Source organism: Macrotis lagotis, chromosome 1 (assembly GCF_037893015.1).
Source record: "Macrotis lagotis isolate mMagLag1 chromosome 1, bilby.v1.9.chrom.fasta, whole genome shotgun sequence".
Lineage (NCBI taxonomy): Eukaryota > Metazoa > Chordata > Mammalia > Peramelemorphia > Peramelidae > Macrotis > Macrotis lagotis.
Window position 1 is genome coordinate 167,812,254 of NC_133658.1, and position 7,002 is coordinate 167,819,255.

The following is a 7,002-nucleotide window of genomic DNA, read 5'->3' on the forward strand; positions in this document are numbered from 1 at the left end:
AAGGTAAAGGTTTGTACTGTTCTTGTAAGTCTTTGGAGTAAATATCCCTTTGGGAAGCCTAATTAATATTAATTGGGTAAATGGACCTGGGGTTCTAATAACCAGCCCCTAAGAAAAGGAAAAACACACTTGGAATGAGAGCTCAAATCTGCACGAAGTTGAAGTCCACTCTTCTCAAGAAACAATGGTGTGGGGAGAAGCAGTGCCTCCAACGCCTTCAAGGGAAATGTTGTAAATATCCTTTTGTAAAAGATTATTTTGTTAATTAATTAAATGAAACTATGGTGATTGGCTCTTAGTAGTTGAAGGAACACAATCAGAATGGAAACTTAAGTTAAGTTATTAGAGAAGAGACTGCTATTATTCAGACTCTAGGAACTTTCTGGTTCTTGGGGGAGTATATTCAATCAATACTTTCTCTGGACTTATTCTCTGTGAATTGTATCAGCAATCCTGTTGTAGATTTTTGCTAACTATAAGAAAATATTTTCCAGTGTGCCCTAGGTACATGTTCATAAGAATTGGATACAGTGATCAGCTCTCTTTTTCACTATAAAGCATTACATAATTCTAAATTTTCTCCTCACTGACATTCTCCTCTAATATCATAATTTATCAAGTTCTAGCGGTGATTTTGGGTTCTCAAAGGCAATGACAATGAGACAGAAGATCTGGCAGATTCTACCAATATAGCAAGGAAAGAGGAAAAGGAAAGTGTATTTATTAAGTTTCTACTGTATAGACATATTACTAAGCATTTTTTCACAAATATCTCATTTGATCCTCATAACAACCATTATTATCCCCATTTTACACTTGAGGAAATGGAGGCAACTGTAAATTAAGTGGCTTGTCCAAGATTTTGTTGCTAAGAGTATGAGGTCAAATTTGAACTCAAGTCTTCCTTACTCCTTTATCCTTTATCCTTAATCCTTACAGTGTTATATCCTCTTCACCACTAGATGCCTCTAAAAAAGATTTTGAGTGAAGGGCAAACAATGGGTTATTTATCTGTTGTAGCTGTTTCAAGAGACTCATTACCTTCCTAGCCATAAAGTAACAAGAATGAGAAAGTTGGAAGAAACTTCAGCATTCAACCAAGCCAATCTACACACTAAAAGAATCCCCACTATGACATGTCTGACAAGTGGCCTTCCAGGCTCTTCTTGCATAAAATAAATTTTTTTTTCAGAGAAAGCAATTCTCAAAGAAAGTTTACTAAGTCATTGATGTGGTAAAGCTTGAACATATTGATGGGGAATCCATGCTGATACAATAGCAAGTTGTTAAAATATAAATACTGCAGCATTAAGGATACTTATATTGATCCTAAATAGAGTGGGATAGGAATCCTTATGACTTTCAAGTGTGACTCCAAACCAGGACCAATCACAGATTTTTGCTAAGTATTAGAAAGAACCTCCTAATTCAATTCAATTCAGTGATTCACTACATGCAAAGCATTATGTAAGACAACAGGGATCCAACAACTGAAAATAAAACTGCCCCATCCTCAAGAAGGTTCTGAAGCAAGTGCTATGGAGCATTTAGAGCTTGGTAAAACATCAAAGATGCCAAAGTCATCCATTGCATCCCAAGTTGTCCTGACTTATGTTTTAACTGGACTTTGATGACTGGAAAAGAGTGAGGTTGATGAAGGAGACAAAATATACACCTATTAAACAAACTCAAATCATTGGCAAAGGTAAACAAAGCAGATTCAAAGTCATGATTACATTATAAATGAGGGTATTAGGAAAGGACTTGTGTAGGGAATGGTACCTGAGATTTGCCATGAAGGAGCTAAAGCTCCCATGATTAGTATTGTCAAAAAAATTGAATAATTGCTTATTGGTATGTAGCGATTTATTCATTAGATAGGGGTCTGCTTAACTGGTTCCTAATATTCCTTCTGCTTCTCAGATATCACTCAAAAATATATTGAATAGGGGCAGCTAGGTGGTGCAGTGGATAGAGCACTGGCCCTGGAGTCAAATCTGGCCTCAAACATGTAATTCCTTCTAGGTTCCCTGGTTTCCTACAAGACTCTATTCAAATCCACCTTTTGCAAGAGATCCTATCCCTCATCTACTTTCCCTCCATCCTATTGATGTAGTGTTTTCCCTCTAAGATTATCTTTCATCTTTTATTGTGTATATCTTGTTTATGCAATTATTTGCTTGTCATCTATCCATTAGAAAATGAACCCTCTGGTTTTTTGCCTTGTTTTGTATCTCTAGTTTTTTTTTTTAAAGTAGCTAATAAATAGTAAACTTTTAATAAATGTTGGTTGACTGAGAATGTCATTCAGGTTGGCTTGAACCAGATCAAGCCTTTACTCTTTGGAAATTAATAAATATCACAATTCTGGACTTGATTTATTGTTTTGTTGTTTGTTTAGACCTAAGAAAGTGATGGAGAAAATGTTAATAATACAAGCTAAATTTAAAAGGTTGTTGCAAAAAAAAAAATTTTGGAGGGCTGGTTGTCAAATATTGACCACTTAGTCAGACCATATTCAAAAAATAACTCTCTTTATATAACATACTAGACATGTGACCATTTACCCATTGCTTGAAAACCTGCAATGAGTGAAAAAAATGATCTCCTGAAGCAATCATTCCACATTTGGATAGCCATCATTGCTCTTCCTTACATTGAGAGTAACTGTTTCTCTTCAACTTCTGCTCATTGTTCTAAATTTTCCCTCTGGGGCAAAACAGAACAAATCTAGCCCTCTTTCACCAGACAGCCCTTAAAACACTTAGAAATAGCTATCTTTGTAATCCTGAATCTTCTCTTCTCCAGGCCATATGATCCTTATATGGAAGGAATAAAGACCTTTTACTGTCCTGGTTGCCCTTCTTTGTATGTCAAACAATGCATTTCCATAACGATGCCAAGAACTGAGCACTCTAGATGAGATCAAAACAAGGTAGGGTACCATGTCACTATTATACCTTTAATCTTGGACTCTGTGCCTCTCAGGGAAATCTAAGATAATATTGGACAGCTAGGTGGCATAGTAGATAGAGCACTGGTCTTGGAGTCAGTAGGATGGGAGTTCAAATCCAGCCTCAGACACATGACACTTACTAACTGCATGACCTTGAGCAAGTTAAGACTTGATTACCTCAAATCCAGGGCCATCACCCCAGTTATCCTGATTCATATGGCCACTGCACCCAGACAAGTGGTCTTCCAGACTGGAAGCAGAAAGTGAAACTGGTGACTTAGCACAACATCTCATTAAAAAAAAAAATCCAATCCATAAGCTTATCATGGTATCACCTCCCTGGTGTCATGGTCTTCTTCCATAATGAAGGACAAACATCATCAAGATAATGTTATTTTTCTAGGCATATCATGCTGTTCACTCATACTGAGTTAAATTTATTTATCTCAGTTGAATGATCCATAAGCCTAGTTCTCCAGACTGTCTCTCTTAATCATCTTTTCCATCATTATAGATCTAATATCTATACCATTCTAAGAGTTTATCCAAACTATTGATAAAAATGTCATATAGCAGAGGGTCAAGAACAGATCCCTGGGGTATATCAGAGGAGACATCTTTCCATTTTACATCAAGCCTGTCTTTAGGTTCAGCTGTCTTTTCTACCAGAATAGTGTAAGAGAGCTCTTGGGAAATGATGTGGATAGTTCAGGATGAGATCCTGAAATACTTACGCTTCAAGATCAAAAATTTAAAAAAGAATGAAAATCAGCAAGGAATCAAAGAATAAAGGGTTCTACAAAGTATAAATACAGTCTATAACATTTCTCATAATCAATATAGCCTCCCAGAGAAAAGGAAGAGTTCCAAGACAAAGTTGTTTCTGAACCAAGCAAACCAGGAATTACCAAGAATTACCAAGAATCATTATGTGGAGAAGCAAACACGAAAATTGCCCATAAGTAAGAATGTGAGTCATGTGGACTGTGAAAGTCGAGAGTAAAAGTAGTCAATCCTTGAGTGATTCCAAGTCCTCTTTTGGAGAAACTTTGATCATATTATAGGTTCAGAAGATTGCATTAGCTATCTAGGAGAGGAGAGGTTCAGTGGAGGGATGGGTAATTAGAGGCTTGAAAATCCAAATGCTTTTCTACTTTTCTGAGAGATTCTCAACTCTAAGGTAGAACTATAGGTCCAAAGATCCGTAAAGTATCCTAGTGCAGGTGGAGTTTCTACAAGGAAGAGGTGAGAGCTATGCTGACTATTCATGAATTCATATGCAAATCTTTTATGCTTGGCATTTTTATTGGATTAAATAAAGACTGTTTTGGAAAGTGAATTTTAGTCTAAGTGCTGGCTAATGACCTTTTTAATCTTTCAGTTACATTCAGGGAACTAGACAAAGTTGTATTTTGACGTTCCCAGAGTAAGTTTGGGTGAGGGCAAAATAAGGCAAATTCTGATGTTCCCATTACACTCCCAAGTGAAGACACAAACAAACAAAACTTATTTAAGAGCTAACTCCAAGACAAACCCTAGTCCATGTAAACCTGGAGCATTAGTTCTGAGTCAGGAATATAAACATTCTAAGTCAAGTATTCCTAAGCCTATGGAATCCTTCTATCCTAGAATCAGTTTTTAATACTATAGAAAATTCTCCCTCCCTTTATGATAAATGATAGTATGGCTATCTGGAAAATCATGAAACCTTAAATTCCACTTTCCTCCAGCATCTCTGCCAACATTTAAAATTATATTGTTGATCTGTTTTTTCTACTATTAGTTTACTATTTGTAGAACTGTAGCAAATAAGATTTGTCAAAAGAAAAGTGGGAAGTCTAAAAGAAAAAATAAAACAACATATTGGAAATCAACTTGAACACAAAACAAGTTCCAAAAAGTATAAAAAAATTGTTAATAACACAGAGAAAAGTGAAAGCTATTTCTTTACCCTCTGAGTCTAGTGTCTGGCATGTGGTAGGTACTTAATAAATGCTTTTTGACTGACTAAGCATAGCAGAGGTTAAAACAATGTAGAAATAATCCATGACATAGATTATTTAAAACTAAATAGCTATTAAGAAAACCACAGCTTCAGTTGAACCATTCTGTTTCATGACCACAGATAATGCCACTAAACCCACCTCTAGACCTGGGAACATCCATCTTCCAAATAAATACTTGCCATTTGTCACAAAGAAAACCAGCTAAGAGAGTATGCATGATTCAGTGAAAATCCATCCTAAATGCTGGGTGGGACTAAAGGGTAAATGAAGGGGTGGAGGATTACTTAAAGCAACTGTTGCTGGTTCTAAACAAGCATCCCTTATTTTGTACTTAACAGATCTGTTTCTGAAAATGATAACAAATGATATGTATATAGCTCTGCTTACAGTTTACAAAGCACTATCCATGTTATTTCATCCTCACAATAACCCTGGTTGGTAAATACTATTGTTATCCTGTTTTTACAGATAAAGAAACTAAAGCACAATGAGGTTAAGTGAATTATCTGGGGAAACCTCTAGTAAATCTCTGAGACCAGATTTAAATTCAAGTATTCCTAACTCTAAGTCCAATGCTTCATCTACTTCTCTATTTTATAGTCTCAAAGTTATTTGTGAAGAGAATACTGGTAAATCTAATACTTAACAGACATTTGGAAGGCTTGCTATTTAAAGGAATCTTATATGAATCCTTTTGTAAAGTCAATAATTGCTCCCAATTTATCTGCTTAATCCAGGTTTTTCATAGACATTGTTTGTCTAAATGAACCTACATCTATAATATCATCTTAAAAGCAAATATATTAGCTTCGAAGAACCACTGGCACTGGAGAGAGAATTATATGGTTCATAGGAGCTAGAAAGAGAAGAGTATATTGAGATTTTAGAGGAAAATGGTTTTAGGTACATCAGCATTATTATTAATTCTATGACAGGAATTGGCAACTAAGGAACTCAGTAGATGCAGTTTTCAGTAACTCTCCTATGGCTGCCTGCCAGTAGAGTCCTTAGCAATATTAAGAAATTGTCAAGGCTTCCACTTGGCAGTGTCCCACCTTCTTATAATCAACCATTTATCAATTAGCAAATCTATAATGAGACCCAACTACTAATAAATCATTATGAGAGAGCTCTTTTGCCTTCACCCCATCTGCCCCAAGGAAACAACAGCCCTAATGCTGCCTTCTCATGGTCCAGATTTTTCCACTTCAGTTTTAGAAACAAGCCTGTGCTTTGGGGGAGTTCTCAGTATTTCCAGATTACCGGAAACTCTACACAGCAATACTTCCAACCCTTCAGTAAAGGATGAGGACTGTACATCTAGGTATTAGGAAGAAAGTAATCTGATTTTATGAATTCCATTATTTATGTTAAGGTGTAAATTATTGTTAGGCTTAACTCTAAGGACTGTTTGCATTTTAAAGAAGAGCTTGTTAACTCAAATAAAATTCTAATTAGTGGAATGAATTCCATTCAAGTTGCTCACTCTGTTAGGTAAATTTGTAAAAATAATCCTCAAAATAACCACAGAGATAGATAACTAAATGGAGAGATTATGTATCTACTGGCAATGGGAAGAAGGGGGGAAAAAACCTTAGACAGGTAATTTTACCTAATTTCTTGTCCAGAGTGGCAAGCAAAAAAAAAAAACCAAAACAAAACAAAACATTTAAAGCATCTCATGTTTTTCCTTGTAGATAATAATTTATAAATAACAGGCTATGTAATAGAATAATTGGATGAATTTAGAACCAACTGATGGACCAGATCCACAAAAGTAGTCATCAATGATTTTATCTTAACTTGGCAGGAGATAACCAGTGGTGTAGCCCAGAGATCTATGTTTAACTCAATGATATTTTACATGTTTGTCAATGATTTGGATAATGACTCAAATAGCAAGCTCATCAAATCTGCAAATGGCATAATACAAAAGGAATAGACCCATTTCACTACCTGCCTATTGAACATTTTCAACTCGATGTCCCATGGCATCTCAAACTCAACATATCTAAAAAGGAATACATTTCCCTTCCCAAA